Source organism: Corvus moneduloides, chromosome 2 (assembly GCF_009650955.1).
Source record: "Corvus moneduloides isolate bCorMon1 chromosome 2, bCorMon1.pri, whole genome shotgun sequence".
Classification (NCBI taxonomy): Eukaryota; Metazoa; Chordata; class Aves; order Passeriformes; family Corvidae; genus Corvus; species Corvus moneduloides.
In genome coordinates, this window is record NC_045477.1 from 17,376,668 (window position 1) to 17,391,238 (window position 14,571).

Sequence of the window (14,571 nt, forward strand, 5' to 3'; positions counted from 1 at the left end):
GGGCTGTTATTACTCTGGAGCTGCTAGTCCAAGGTACACTGACAGCTCTAAATCCCATCAGAAATCAATTCATCTGCTCTTCCACTCTGCACTAATCCCCACAATGGCACCTGATCAATATCCCATTTACTGCTCTGTGGTTTCCCCATGGATAAATCCCACCCAGTGCCCAGAACGCAGCTGCAGTGCCCAAGCGGGGCAGGGAATGCTGCAGGGCAGGGAATGCAGTGGGACAGAGAATGCTGCGGCATCCACTGCCCGAGCAATGCCAGGCATAATGCTGGGGGCGCTAGGAGGTACCAGGTGGGTTCATGGCATGGACCTGCTGGGAGCAGCAGGAGAGTTGGGAATGTGTGGAAGCAAAGAGCTGTGCCTGCAGCTGTTGATAGGTGTGCATGTGTGTGAGTGTGTGTGTGTGCACCACTGTCACCCCCAGAAATCTCCAGCACCCCGGCAGGGTGGGATCCAGGATCCAGGTGGATCCCTTGATCCACCACAGGAGCCACAGCCCAGAATGATCTCAGGCTGGGCAAGGAAGGGGGTGCCCTGGCACCAGCCCCTCTGTGGGGATGGCCCCCAGAGGTGCCAACTGCAGGGACCTGGATACATCAGGTCTGGGGCTTGGGCTATTATTGGGTTCAAAGCGGGATAACAAAGGGATGAGGAAGGGATGAGGAAGTCCTGTGCTCTTCAACATCTTTATAAATGACTTGGACACAGGACTGGAAGTTCGGACTAAGCAAGTTCACAGACAATAAAAAATGGGGCAGGGCTGTTGACAAATTGGAGAGTTGGACAATCACCAAGTGTGTGAAGTTCATCAAGGATCCTGCACCTGGGATGGGGCAACCCCAATGTATGTACAGACTGGGGAATGAGATGCTGGAAAGCAGTGTCGTGGAAACAGACCTGGGGGTGCTGGTCGACAGTAAGTTGAACATGAGTCACATGAGTCACACCCGTGTCCCTGGGGGGCATCAGGCCCTGCATTGCCAGCTGAGCGAGGGAGGGGATTGTCCCGCTCTGCTCTGCACTGGGACAGCCTCACCTCGAGTGCTTGGGGCAGTTTTGGGCATCATGAGATAAAAAAGACATTAAGCCACTAGAGAGCGTCTGAAGGAGGGCAATGAGGGTGGTGAAGGGCCTTGAGGGGAAGCTGTGTGAGGAATGGCTGAGGTTACTTGGTCTGTTCAGCCTGGAGGAGACAGAGGAGACCTCATTGCAGTTACAACTTCCTTGTGAGGGGAAGAGAAGGGGCAGGCACTGATCTCTCCTCTGTGGTGACTAGTGACAGGACCTGAGGGAATGGTCTGAAGTTGTGTCAGGAGAGGTTTAAGTTGGATATTAGGAAAAGATTCTTTACCCAGAGGGTGACTGGACACTGGAACAGACTCCCCAGGGAAGTGGTCACAGCACCAGCCTGACAGAGTTCAAGCAGCATTTGGACAGTACTTTTGGGCACAGGGTGTGACTCTTGGGGATGGTGCTGTGCAGGGCCAGGAGTTGATGCTCCTCGTAGGTTCCTTCCAAGCAGATTCTGTGGAGGGATGACAAAGGGATAAGGAAGGGCCCAGCTGATTAAGTGATACCGCTGATGAGTAAAGGATGGAGCCCTTAGAGGGTCTCTGTGAAGACAGTTCAGAGCATGGCAGGGGCTGGGGGGCCACCAGCAGCCCACACACACCACAGGGCTAATTAGGGGGATGAATATGATGGCAGAGCCCTGCTGGTCCCACTATGGTGGTCGGGTCCCTGTGGGGCTGAGATGGCTCTTGGCTCTGTTTCCATACCTCTCTCCCCATTCTTTGGCTGCTTTCCCAGCTGGCTCAGACAGTCCTCATGGACAAGCTTTAGCCATGGTGGCCACCAGCATCTTCACCAGCCCTGGCTAGTGGGATTTCATCTCCTGAGTCACACACAGCCTGTCTCATGAGAGTATCCTGTGTGGGTAGGGACAGAACACATCCCCACTGCACCCTTAGAGGGGTGAGGGAGAGGGGACATCCATGGGGACAGCCTGCATCCGGGGGATTAGCATATGCCATGGCGAGAGCATGCATCCAGGGGGACAGTGTGTACCCAGGGGGACAGCATGTGTCCATGGGGACAAACTGAATCCAGGAGGAGAGAGTGTATCCATGGGGACAGCGTGTGTCCAAAGGGACAGCATGTATCCATGGGGACAGCCTGCATCCACAGGGACAAGTGTGTCCATGGAAACAGCCTGAATCCCAGAGGACGGCATATGTCCGTGCGAGACAGCCTGAACCCAGAGGGACAGCAGGTGTCCAGAGGGACAACCCACATCCAGGGTGACAGCATGTATCCATAGGGACAGCCTGCATTCATGGGACCAGCATGTGTCCATACAGGTGACATCCAAGAGGACAGCGTGCATCTGGGGGACACCCTGTGTCTGGAAGGACACTGCACACCTGGGGACAGCATGTGTCTTGAGGGAGAGCAGGTGCCTGAAAGGACAGCACGTGCGCAGAGGGACAGCATGTTTGACAAGGGACAGCACTTGTCCATAAGGACAAGGATTGCCTGGAGGGATAGAATGTCTCTGGAGGGACACATGGATTTTGGGGAAAGCACGTGCCAGAGTGAGAGCATGCAGCAGGAGAAGGGACAGCAGGTGCCTGTGGGACAGCATGAACTGGGGGGTACAGCAGCCCCTGGACATACAGTGCCACACCACTATTCCAGGTGGCCCAGCAGCAATAAGGAAAATCCCAGCCCAGCCCAAGCATATGGAAGACAGGAATTTACTGCCAGATTAAATAAAAGATGAGGAGATGTTATCCTTTGGCACTGGCTGTGTCGCTCTGAGCTGACCCCACTCCAGCTGCAGGACACGAGGACTTGGCTCTCACTCATCTTTGCCACTCTCCTTGGCCTCTTGTTTAGGGGTGGGGTTGCTGCCAGGTGACAATGGAGTGTAGTGCCACCATGAGCACCCAGGGATCTGTTCAGGGACAGAGAAGCAGGCCTGGTTCCCACCAGCTTGGAGACCCCAAAGAAGTGTGGCACACAAGGAAGAGGGTCCCTGTCCCTGCGCTGGGGATTTTGAGAATCCCACAGGATTCCCAAAAGCGGGCATGAATGATAATGTCACTCAAGAAAGGGATATTCCAAGCCCTGACTCCAGGGATGTTATAAGCCCTGTTCCAATGGGTGCTCCAAGCCCAAAGCCCAGGGGTGCTCTGAGCCCTGACCCCAGGGGTGCTCCATGCCTCAATCCCAAGGATGTTCTGAGCCCTCTTCTTAGGGGTGCTCCAAGCTCTGGGCCCCCGAGGTTGGTCTGAGTGCTGATCCTGGGACACTCTGAGCCCTGACCCCAAGATGCTCTGAGCCTCTCTTCCAAATTCCTCTTCCAGCTTCCCACTCGTGTCGCCAGGATTTTCCTCCACACTCAGGACAGCTCTCCATGGGCATCCCTTGGCATCTGGATGCTTGCTGCCACTGTCTCGCCTGGCACCTGCCTGCTCCAATTCTCTCTCATCATCTCTTCTGTTAACAAAGCAATCACTCCCCAATTTAACCTGGATTAAAGCAGGATTGCTCACTCGCTCCCTCGCTACTTCTCTTCCAATTAATTTGTTCCTTGCTTTTATTTCCTAATTAATTCTTCAGGCTCTTTGGCAAGGAAACAACAGTGGTGCCCAGGGTCTCAGGAAGGGATCAGGATTAATTATCCCAGTGGGAATGAGCAGAGGGGAAGCAAAGCAGGGGCTTAGCCCAGGATGGGGACATGGATCTGGGGTGAGCAGTATTCCCTGGACTACCCATAAGCATCCCATACAAAGAAGGGCCATGGGATGAGGGACCCACAGCTTACATCATTTCCATCTTCCCTTGGGAATGTCACAGGGACAAAATCCTCACAGAAACCAATATGGTGCCTCTGGGGGTGTCAGCCTGGGGGCAGGGTGAAGTGGGGGGCCAAGTCCTGCAAGGGTTAATGCACAGTACAGCACAGGGTGTTGGAGCTAAAAATACTGTGCCTTTCTTGGGATTTGCTCCAATGACTCATTCCTTTCCGTAATTTATTGCTCGTTACATAATCACTTTCATTTTCAGCCAGAGAGAAATGGAATTTTTTTTCCCCTTTTCTTCTGTTTTTTTTTTTTAAATGAAAAGGGCATTTTAGCACATGAGCACCAGCCATTTTCTCAGTTCTTCCTGGCATCTTCCTGGCAAAGGGTTGGGATGCTGCCGCTGGCTCCAGCCTTCATCCAAAGACTCCCAAGACTGTGGTGGGCACTGGGGTCTGCTAAAGAGGGCATGGGGGGTGAGGGGCCTCTGGGTGCTGGGAGCACCCTGGGGGCAGTTCAGTGGGAGGTTCTGGGATGGGATGGAGGGGCCAGATCCACCCATTGTGCCCATTGCCCAGCCAGGGTGAACACCCACTGGGCTCCAGCTGTGTCCCAGCAAACCCAGTGCTGTGTCCCAGCAAGCCCTGATCTATGTTTTAGCAACCCTAGTGCTGCATCCCAGCAAGCCCAATATGGTGCTCCAACAATTTGAGCACCATGGCCCAGCAATCCCAGTGCCATATCCCAGCAAACCCAGTGCTGTGTCTTAGCAATCCTGGGGCTGCATCCCTGCAAGTCCAGTTCTGTGTCCCAGCAAACCACTGGGTTTGCTGCATCCCAGAAATCCCAGTGCTCTGTTCCACTGAGCCCAATATGGTGTTCCAGCAAGCCCAGCGCCATCTCCCAGCAAGTCCAGTGGCATGGCCTAGCAAGTACTGCATCCCAGCAATCCCCTTGCTGCATCCCAGGAAGTCCAGTACCATGCTCCAGCAATTCCACTGCTACTTCCCAACAAAACAATTGCTGTGTTTAAACCCAGAACTGTGTCCCAGCAAGGCCAGTACAGTGCCCCAGCAATCCCAGTGCCATATCCCAGCAAACCTGGTGGCGTGTCCCAGCAATCCCAGCGCCATATCCCAGCAATCCTAGTGTCTGCCAGCACAGCTGTCCCCACCAAACCAGGGCAGGGCACTCCAGTGGGGTATGGGGGGTTTTGGCTCAGGCCCTGGCTGGGACTGGGATGATCTGGCAGGGAGGTAAGAACCCCACTCTCTGCTAGACCCCCTGCCATCTCCACAGGGGGGCCAGGAAACCTCGTGTTTGGAGCTGCAGCCTTGGAATTAACTGCGCCAAATGTTTTATTTGTGTAGAAACGCAATTATGTTAATTAAAGCATATCTGTAATTACAGCACTTAGTGGCCTAGAAGTGCACAAGTGACTCTGGTGACTTTGGAGAAGCTGAAAGGCTGGAGGGTGGCTTGGCCCCGGCACCAGAGAGCTCTGTGGCAGGGCAAGCAGCAGTGTCCCCATGGGGTGACAGTGGTGACCCCGGTGCCTGTCCATTCTGCCAGGGATGGCGCAGCGAGACGGGATGCTCACTACCCACAGGCACATCCTGACCAAGCCACAGTCCTGCTGCTCTGGGAGTGAAGGTAAAAGGAAGGATATGCCTCCAGCCCCTCAGGGATGAGGGAACAGGAAGAAAATGGGTCCCTGAGGTGGACAGTAGTGCCTGGGCAAAGGGGGTTGTCCCAGTTCTGCAGGTGGCAGGGGCTCGAGAGTATATCTGTGAGGGGAAAATAAATGGGAAGCAGAGAAAGATGACAGGTGGAGCAGCACCCAACCAGCCCATGAAATGGCTGGGATCACATCCCACAGTCGCAAGGCAAAGGGAAGAGGGGCGGTGGCATCTGTCCCCACCTCAATAGAACCCTCGTTGTGGGCAGTGTGTTATGGGGGGATAAGGACCCCAGAGGGAACATGGTCTGGGGCAGAGGAGGGGCACAGGAGAGCCTGGAGCAAGGGAAGCAGCAATGGCAGGGTATGGTGCTCTGCCATGGATAGGGCGCTCCAGGATCCCCACACACCCAGACATCTTTCTTCCATCACCAGAGCAGCCAGCCTCCCAGACCAACACCTGCCAATGCAGTTTCCACCTTCCCCAGCCTCCAGAAGTGACAGAAAATTGCATGTTTCCTGCAATTGCTCAGTCCAGAGCCAAAATATTTCCCTGGAGCTGAAGGACTTCACCCTGCACATCCACAGGACAGATCCCAGTATGGGCACACACGGTTAAGCATCACCCTGGCATCTCCAGGCAAGGGATGGCTGCTGAGCTGCCATGTTTAATTTGAAGCCATCATGAGCCCTTCGTAATTCCAGACCTGCATAATAATGGGCAGGTGCTGCAGGATGCTGGGCACTGACAGACCAGTTGGCAGGAGCATGACGGGAAGGGGACCAGTGGCACCAAAGCTTTGCCGGGTGGGATTTATTTGCTGAGCAAACGTGAAGGCTGTTGATCCGGCTGCAGAAGGCTGAGCCCTGTTTACTTGGCAAACACACTGCTCCGGGTGCTCCACCCTGGAGCATCAGGTCCTATGCAGCCAGCTGCCCCTGCTGCCAGGCTGGGAGAGCAGCTCCCGGGGCTGCCAGGAGCCACAGGAATGCAGCTGGCCTCAGTGATAGGGCTGGAAAGCCTGGCAGCCCTGCAAGCCTGCAAATCCCTGTCCCCATTGCATGGCAGCCCTGCAAATCTTCATCCCTGTTGCATGGCATCCCTGCAAATCCCACCACCACGGGGACCTCCAAGCAAAGCCACCAGCACCCCAAGGGAGCCAACCAGGCAGGAGCATAGCAAGGCGAGAGAAAAAACACACAGTTACCTTGAATCCCTGGGGAATTGTCCTTGGATAAATGCAGCACTACAGATGCTGCCAACTCATCTTTCAATTAGTACATTTAGTTGATAACTAGAGGGGGGAAAAAAGCTGCCGTTGATGGTGGTTCAGCATGTGTTCATCATCTACCCTTTGCTTTTTTTTTTTTTTTTTCTTTTCCTGCATTTTTTTCCTTTAAAAATAGTATTAATAGAGCAGGAGCCAGGATCCTGCCTCTGCTTTCCATGCCCCATGCTTTCTGGGAAGTACAGCCCCCCAGAAGCAGGGATGGTCTCCCAAGCAACACCACAGATTTCTCACTGGATCCTCCATCTGTGAACATGGCACAAGTGGGAGCCACTCACTGGGCCAGAACCTCCTCCCAAATGATCCCAATATTCCCATGAGCCAGAGTTAGTGCAGGGAGTGGGGACCATCTGTGGAGAGACAAAGGAGGACACAGCTCAAAGCCACTCATGCCTTGGAGGCTCATCAGGGTGAGAGTGGCTCTGTCTGACACCTTCAACCTGTTTCCCAGACCTGAGTTGAGTTTTTAACTTCCAAAGCCTCAGCTTTCCCTGAGAGGAGGGGAGGGGGCAACTGGGGATGGGGATTGGCTGTGAGGACTTCCAATGATGGGGCTGGTGTGGGTACTGGGGGAGAGATGGAACCGGCAGAGAGATGCAGCTCAGCCCTGGGATGGGCATGGAGATGCCATGTGGAATCATGGAAACAGAATCGTTTAGGTTGGAAAAGCCCTCTGAGACCATCAAGTCCAACCATTCCCCCAGCACTGCCAAGGACACCACTAACCCATGTTAACCCATCCACACAGCTTTTAAATCTCTCCAGGGATGGGGACTGCACCACTGCCCTGTGCAGCCTGCACTGCACCCCTTCAGGGAACGAATTTTCCCTAATATCCAAACTAAGCCTCCCCTGGTGCATCCTTCTGGGTTGGTCCCTGGCACAGCCAAGATCCCACTGGTACTGGGACCAGTGCCGGAGCATGTCGGGCTTTTAATCTTGGATCACGCTTTCCATTAATTAATGGCTTTTCTGTGGTTGAACTGCTGGCTCCAGCTTCCCTGCCACACTGTGCCTGGACAGAGCGCTGGCAGGAGGGTTGGCAGCCAGGTGCCACCTGAGAAGAGTCCCTAGCCTTGTCCTCTTCCCTGTGTCACAGTCCCTGGTGACAGACAGGGACTGGTTCAGGAGCCAGGATCCAACTGAGCTGCACAGGTAAGGACAGAAACAGGGTTCCCAGAGTGTCACCGCGGTCCCTCTTGGGAGCACCTGGGCTCTCTGCAGTGCCTGCAGATTCGGAGTTTCAGGAGGAAGGGGACTGGGGAACATAACTGGGGTCCCCCTGCCCACGCTACGGCTCTCTGCACTCTCGGCTGGCACACGGAGCTCCCTCCAGGCTCTGTGCATGGCAGCGCACACCGTGCCTGACTCTGCACTTCTCGCCAGCCCACAGACCTGCTGTCCCTGTCCCTGCCTGCGCAGCAGGGGAGAGGGGGTTCTCCAGCAGCGCCAAGCCCCCACCTTCACAAAGCCCTCCATCTTCACCAAAACAGCATACCCACACACCCCAGAAGCCAGCTCCCACAGTATTGCTGGGAGGATGAGACCTTCTTTCCATCCATGCATTCTCACAGGAGCAGCACAGTGGGACAGGTTGCTTTGTGTCCTTGAAGAGGGGGAGATGGTCACAGCTGGACATGGGGGGCCCCAAGGACATGTCTCTGGCATTACCCTGAACCCTGGGTTCCCAAACCATGTGGAGCTACTGGCACTCGTGGCCCCTCCACCTGGTCTGCAGCATGGCACAACACAGCACAAATCCTACCCCAAGAAGTTCCAGGTGTGTCTTGTTGATCTGGTAGGTGCAGGATCAGAGACAGGTGCCTGACAGGGGCTGACAGCCATTCCCAGGAGCATAATTTCTGACTGGAGACAGTCAGACTCAACAGCAGGCCCCCTCAACCTCTTCCTAAGGCTCACGGGGTTTGTTATACCCAGCACCCACCATGAGCAACTCATTTCCTGCGGCATCCTCTGGAGTGAATGCTCACCCAACTCTGCTGCTGCATCTGCCTGCATCTCGGGTCTGATCAAAGGAAACCAGCACCCAAAAGGCACCTTAGTGCCCTCAGGCTGATTTTGGGGAATGTTTGGCCCTCAGCAGTTTGGCTGGCATTTCCACATAGACTCTTCTCAAGCCTCAAGACCTGCTCTGTCCACACCCAGCACCATTTTTCCTTGCTTGAGCTTTAGCAAAACATTCCAGTTTTGGGGGTTTCATCCAGCAGTGTTGCTGACTCAGCATCTGTCCCACTCCCCAGTGAGACCAGGACAGTTGGGAGACAAAATCAAACCACATGACCGGTCCCAGACAGGCTCTGGCTCAGCTGAAGGGGGAAAAACATGGATGGGAAGGCCACAAGGCTGTGCTGATGGGGAAAATGGAGCATATTCTGCTGAGGGAGCATGGAGGGCACTGCATGCCTTTGTCCTGGAAGACTCAACGCTAAGTCTAGTCTAGCATTAACCCTAACGCTAGTCATAGACCTAACCATAAACCTACACCCAGCCATAGCTCTAACCCTAAACTTAGACCCAGCCTAGCTCTAAATCTAAACCTAACTATAACCTTAACACTAAACTAAGCCTTAAATCTAACTCTAACACAAATGGTAACACTAACCTTCAGCACAGGTCTAACCCTAGCCCTAAATCTAACCCTAGGCTACCATTAACACTAAACCTAAGCTTAAACCTAAACCTAAGCATAAACCTAAAATTAGTCCTAGTCCTGATACTAACCTGAGCCTTAAACTTAGCCAAAGACCTAACACCAGTCCTAGACTTAACCCCAGCTCTAACACTAATCTTTGATCTAACCTGACCCTAAATTTTTTATCTTAGCCCTAGACCTAACTTTAATGCTAAACTTAGCCTTAGCCTTAACATTAAACCTATCCTTAACCCAATCACTAGCCCTAAACTTGATTGTAGCCCTAAACCCAGACCTAAATTTAGCCGTAACTTTAGCACTAGCTCTGACCCTAACCCTAATCTTAGCTCTACCCCTAACCTTAGCTCTGACCCTAACCCTAATCCTAACCTCAGGCCCAGTCCGAGCCCCTCATCAGCCAAAGGGAGGCCAAGCTCCACCCCTGAGGTGCTGCAGAAGGACCAAGGGGGTCCCCACATCCTGCAGCTCCCCAGGATGTTCATGCTCAGGATCCAAGACCCTCCTCCCAGCACCCGCAGGAGTTCCTGGCTTGAGCAGCTGACAATCAAATTCTTGAAAATTGCCATTATCCTGCTTGAGTCAGGAGATTAGGGACTCTGGCACTGGCACTGTTCCCCATCACTAGCACCACCTTCCCCGACCCCAATTTCTTACTTAAAACCTTCATGGTTTCCACCTGCTTTTTCCACTCACAGATCCAGCCGTCTGTGATCACACTAGTAAAAAACGTGGGGAAAGACCCCATTTTGGGGAGAGCAAGGGAAAACACAGCAATACGCATGGCCTGTGTCCTTCCACCCAGGCTCAAGCCAAGTATTGGCTTGAGGACAGGGCTGTGGAGACATCCTCGCTGCAGGAGTAGGTACACAGGACAGCTCTGGTGTGAGGAGAAACCCCAAACCACCAAGAAGCTGCACACACATCCGAGAGCATCACCACCATTCTCACCAGGCTGATCGATGCCCCCGCTTGGCAGGGCTCCATGCCTCAGAGCCAGCCTGGGGACCATCAGACACGCTGGGGCTGAAAATCCCTGTATTCCCAAATTCTGGCTCTCCTTGCAGGCAGTAGCATTAGGGCTCTGCTGCAATGGGGTGAGATTTAGTGTGCCTGTAAACAACAAGGGGTTTGCACGGAGGCTTTCATTGGAGCATCAGCATCCTCACGCCATAGCAAGCAGACACTGAACTTCAGGGAACATGGACAGGTTACCTACCAGACCCCACTCCACAGCCAAGCAAAGCACAGCCACATTCAGCTGGCAACAGCTCAAGAGAAGAGGAGGAAGTAAACCCTTCACCAGTCTCTGCCTTTCAAATGCTCCTTATAAATATCTTCTCGCTGTCTTCTGAGTCACCCAGCTGAAACGTGCAAGTTACTAACAGCCTGGGAAGGGGCTGAAAAGCAACTGGGAGCCAGGGGAGGCTTCTGGCTAAGTCAGCACTTTGTCCCAGGGCTGCACTGGCAGCTGCTGGCTGCTTTTCCCTCCTTGGGTGGAGAGCAGAGGGTTCTGGGGATGCCGAGACACATAGTGAAGCTGTCCTCGATGGCCGCAATGCTCAGGCTAAGCCCTAACCCAGCCCCAGCCAAAAAAGTCAGGGTTTAATATTTTCAGTGGGAAATGCACCCCACCCCACTTCCAAATGCCCCTCCTTGTTCTATTTGATTTATCATAGAAAATACAAACTGACAAAGACCCAGAAGGCTTGAACCCACTCAAGCTTCTCCGAAGTCCTTCCTCCCCTCTGACTCCACACACCAGTGATGCAGGCAGGGCTCAGAACATGGGTCCAGGAGCAGGATTTGGTACTGGGAGCAGGATCTGGGACAGGAGCGGATCAAGGGCTGCTGCTGCCAAATAACCAGCCTCGGGGACATTCCTGACAGCAAATCCCATAGGCTGCTATACTGGTCCATTCCCCGAGGATGCTGTGTGGATGACAAGGTTTGGGGACAGCCTACAAGGTGTTTCCAAACATCTTCCTACACCTTTGTAGACCTTCCTACACCTTTGTAGACCTTGCTAAAAGGCCGGATTGGATGGGGAACAACCTGGTGTAGTAGAAGGTGTCCCTCCCCATGGCAGGGACATTGGAACTGGATGGGCTTTAAGGTTCTTTCCAACCCAAACCAATCATCCCACAGCTCAGGCTCCAACTCCTCAAACATCAAATCTTGCTGTCATCGCCCATTGTTGCAAGGCGGGTGAGACTTTCCACCCACCGCTGGCACCCTGGCCAGGGGGATCTGAGCTCCAGGCTGCCTGTTGCCCACACTCAGCAGCCTGTCCACTGCCTGACCCCACTGCTGCTGCTGCTGCTGCACAGATGAAGCCATGGTAGCAGACAAAGCATCTCCCAACACTCTCCATCCCACTCACTCCCCCCTCCAGACAGGCCCATCCATTAAGGAGGACAGGATAAAGCTGGACAGGCAGAAAGTCCCACGCAGCTCCGGGCCCTGCTGGCATTTCTGTCTGCAGCCCAGCGCAGCTCCCGCTGAGCCACGTGGGAGCAGGGAATGAGACAAAAGCAAAAAGCAAGGACCAGGGTCAGAGGGGAGCAGGAGGAAAGAGGGATTCCCAGAAACTGCTGCTGCATCCACCGTTGCCCCCAGGGAATCCTGCATTCAGCCCTAGATGGATGCTCAGCCTCCCAGAGCCCCCAAAGCAGCACAGCTCACAGGGAATGTGCAGGGCTCTGCTGGAGATGATGGCCAGGGCACACTTGGTGAGGGTCCTCACTAACAGAGCCAGAATCTGGCCCAATTCCCAACACTTCCAAACAATTGCCTATTCTAAAGCTGAAGATGCTCAGGGAGATGCCCTGGGGTGATGGAGGGGAAATTTCTCACTCACCCTGGAGATCTCCCATGGACAAGTGCAGGGTGCTGGGAAGCTCCTGGCATATGCAGAATGCAGGAAGCTTGCAACCAGGAGCTTCCCCTCCATTTTCCCTGCCAGGCACCTCCAGGCTCCAGGGCTGGGTGCCCAGGCAGGTGAGTGATCCTGAAGAGCCCCAGTTACAAGGGTAGGAAGAGCCCCAGGCTTCAAAAAACCTGGAGAACATCACCTAAGAACCCAAACAATGGGGGACCAGGTTAACCTCATTCCACTGAACCCCTTTCCCTGGCAAGTGAGGGCCTGGGGAGGAGCAGAGCCATCCTGGCCAAACTGACAGGACAATGGAGTGGGTATTTTCCATGGCACTTTACACATGCAGCCTGGGGACCAGCAATAGCCATGAAGGGTCAGGGGGGTTCTCGAGGTGGTTTGGCAGCCTGCCCTCACCTTTGCAGGTGCTCCAAGGCCAATGCCCAGCTCACACCCCCTGCATCCCAGCCAGTGTTCTGCCCTGAAGGAAGCCCTGACCTGGGGCCTTTCACAGGGGTGCTCAGAGCAGCATCTCCTCCTCTGTGTTTTCCATCCCCAGGGCTCAGTAGCTTCTTCCCCAGCCCCAGCTGCTGTCAGATGCTGTGACAGCAGCAGCTCCAGGCACCCTGACATCCCACCCACCGCTAACCAGGTCAGCGTCCACCCACCCGGGAACACACTTCCCAGTGGGAGAAAAGGAAGAAATGGGTTAAAATGTGACCTGGATAATGCTGCACCTGCATCCCCTTGCAAAAAATGCACCATGCACATGGGAGAGCTGGGCCACTGGATCCCAGTCTCACGCATCATTGCCAGCCAGCATCAAACACCGCAGGGCTGGAGTGGAGGCAGGGAGCAGGCAGCAGCCCTCCCCACAGCACCAATCTCACTACTGCAACCCCTCCAGGGAGCACTGCAGGGCTAAGGGCATCATTCTCTGACAGCTCTTTGCAAGCTTTGCCACTTCTATATACCCCTTGGGGTTTACAGGAATAGGGACAAATGTCTATGAAGGACGTATCCTGGGTAAAAGGGGAAAGCAGCTGGACTCACTGTTCCTACCTTGCCTGCCTGGGGCAGCTTGAGGGGCACAGCCAACACAGCTACACCAATCTTTTCTGTCACCTACTTCTTTTAAAAGCCTTTAAACAGCAGCAGAGACAGGAGGGAACATCGGGATCGCATGGCATTTCAAGACCTTTGTGTGTTTTGCTTAAAGAAAAGGACACATGCACATGTTTAGGCAGCACCAGGGAAGGATCTCTGCAGGAAACAAAGCACACACAGCACCAGGGAGTGAGACAGGAGAACTGAGGGAAGGATGCTGCCTGCAGAGACAGACCCAGCACCCACGGAAGTGTAGGAGGATCGGCACCTACTGGGGCCTTGAGAAGACAGATCCAAGCCACACATTGCATGTAGGCAATGGAGATGCTGGAGGGTATTTTCTATGGAGAGAGACAAAGTCCTCATCCGAAGGTCAACTCATGAAGGTGCGAAAACCCGGTGAGGGAAATGTGTAGCACTGGGGCAGGAGTGGATGGAAGATTCCCTGCACCCCAATACTCCTGTCATCACCTAAAGCACCTGCTCCAGGAGACCCAAGGCTGCTCCGGGCACATCCCAGTGCAGCGATGTGCCCCCTGGTTCTGGTCGTCTTGGTGTGGGCTGCTGAGCCAGGCAGCTCGGCCAGAGCCTGAGCATGTGGAGCTGGCACTGCCAGACAAAGGAATACAAGCACTGAGAAGCCTTTTTGCCCTAAGACCTGTATCTCTTTCCTGTGGTTCAGCTCACCCTTTGACAATGTGGGATCTGATCCCGCTGGAGTAGGGGGAGAAGGGATTGGGAGCACCCCAATCTCTTGGTACCCAGGAGTCAGAGCACCCACATACTGTGAACCGCCCATGCATGGCCTGCTCCCCAGCAGCTGTGGAGCCTCGTGAGTGCTGCACATGCGTGCACACAGAGAAGGGGGTCTCCACCAGCCCCAGTCAAGCCTGTGGGTGATGGGAATTGAGACACTGCAAGCTTCCCGTTAGCCAGCTCAGCCCCTCTTCCCACGTGGGGTCTTCAGAGCATCACCCTTCCCTGCTTCCAGGGAGCACTGTCATCCCTCAGCAAGGTCACTCCATGCTCTTACACAAAGTCCCTTGTGTCTGCTGCAGCATGAGACCACCATGACCCATGGAGCCCCATTCCCACCTCACCATATACAGACAGGCACTGTGACACCGGGACCC

The 14,571-nt window shown here is 54.3% G+C and overlaps 1 protein-coding gene across 1 annotated transcript in view; it reads right to left on the reverse strand.

Moving 5' to 3' along the window:
- PDE2A (phosphodiesterase 2A) overlaps positions 1 to 14,571 on the reverse strand; it is a 41,696-nt gene that overhangs the window by 26,430 nt on the left and 695 nt on the right. The gene's annotated exons all lie outside the window — the stretch shown is intronic.